Raw genomic sequence first — 2040 nt, forward strand, 5'->3', positions numbered from 1 at the left:
AAGCTCAAGATGAAGGAAGACCAAGTGTGGATGCTTCAGTCAATCTTAGAAGGGAGAACAAAACACTCATAGGAGCAAATACAGAGACAAAGTATGGAGCAGAGACTGAAGGAAAGGCCATACAGAGACTGCCCCACCTGGGTATCCATCACAAATACAGTCATCAAATGCAGACACTATTGTGGTTTCCAAGACAGGACATGCTGACAGCACACTGAAGTAGCTGTCTCCTGTGAGTCTCTGCCAGAGCTTGACAAACACAAAAATAGATGATCACAGCCAACCATTGAACTGATCATGGGGCCCCCAATGGAGGAGCTAGAGAAAGTACTAAAGGAGCTGAAAGAGTTTGCAAATCCATAGGAAGAACAACAATATCAACCAACCAGACTCCCCAGAGCTCCCAAGGACTAAACCACCAACCAAAGAGTACACATGGAGAGATCCATGGCTCTTCCCACATATGTAGCAGAGGATGGCCTTGTTTGGTATCAATGGGAAGAGAGTCCCTTGGTCCAGTGAAAGCTATGCCTCAGTGTAGGGGAATGTCAGGGTGGGGAGGTGTGAGTGGGTGGGTGGATGGAGGAACACCCTCATAAAAGCAGAATGAGGGGGATGGGGTAGGAAGATTCGGGGTGGGGGTGGGAAGAATCAGGAAAGGAGATAACACTTGAATGTAAATAAAGAAAATATTCAAATAAAACAAAAGAAAAAGAGGCCATGAATTTGGAAGAGAGAAAGGAGTATAAGAATATACAAAAACCAAAGTGTTGGAATACAGAACTCTGAGCTTGAGGCAAGCCTGGTCTTGTGAGACTCTGTCACAAAAAAAAGTAATATTTACACGAAAATAGCAATATTGTATGAATTTTTTACACATCATGATTTAATATTTCCAACTTTTAAGGTCAAATCTAAGTGGATCAAGAAACTCCACATAAAACCAGAGACACTGAAACTTATAGAGGAGAAAGTGGGGAAAAGCATCGTCTGTTTTCTTATTTCCAACTTTTAAATTAATTTTTAACTTAGTGTACAAAATCGTGGAAATGATTGCAGCATTTTCATGCACATGTGTCATTATAATTTGTTTGGATCCCACCACTGTCTTTCCTTATCCACCTTCCTACTTATGGTGGTTTGAATAGGAATGGCCCCAATAGACTCATGTGTTTGAATGCTTGACTAATGGGCAGTGGCACTATTAAGAGATGTGGCCTTGTTAGAGGAAGTGTATCACTGTGGGGGTGGACTTTGAGGTCTCCTATGCTCAAGCTATGCCCAGTGTAGAACAGTCTTCTCCATCCTGTCTGCAGATCAAGATGTAGAACCTTCAACTCCTTCTCCATCATTATGGCTGCCTGGACACCGCTATGCTTCCTGCCATGATGATAATAGACTAAATCTCTGAAATTGTAAGCCAGCCTCTTTATAGGAGTTGCCTTGGTCATGGTGTCTCTTCACAGCAATAAAACCCAAAACAAGATGCTACTTGTGCTGGTCTCCTTCCTCCCACACAAACAGCTCCCTTTTGTTTTCCTATGGTAGATGACCCATCGTCTTGTCTGGACAGCACTGTGCTATCTTAAAATAACTGATTCAAGTCTTCTCTTCTCAATGCCAGTCTGCATTCCTCTATAATGCTGTATTGACACCATGCTTGTACCTTTGCCTTCAGTGAAAGTGTATCACCTTTTAGAAGTTCTTCAGGTACACAGGGAATTCATTCCTACACATGCTGGGCCTGCTCTTAATCATCGTGAAACTCTGGTATCCAAATCACAGAAAGCTACAGCATGACAATGTCCACCAACAGCACTTGGCCATTGATGGGGGATTTACACTCTCCAAATTGGTATTTAGAATTGTGAGATTGAATGACTGAGAAGCACCTGAAAAAATGTTCAGCATCCTTAATCATCAAGGAAATGCAAATCAAAGCAACCCTGAGATTCCACCTCACACCAGTCAGAATGGCTAAGATCAAAAACTCAGGTGACAGCAGATGCTGGCAAGGATGTAGAGAAAGAGAAACACTCC

The sequence above is a fragment of the Mus caroli genome, chromosome 10, assembly GCF_900094665.2.
Source record: "Mus caroli chromosome 10, CAROLI_EIJ_v1.1, whole genome shotgun sequence".
Taxonomy (NCBI): domain Eukaryota; kingdom Metazoa; phylum Chordata; class Mammalia; order Rodentia; family Muridae; genus Mus; species Mus caroli.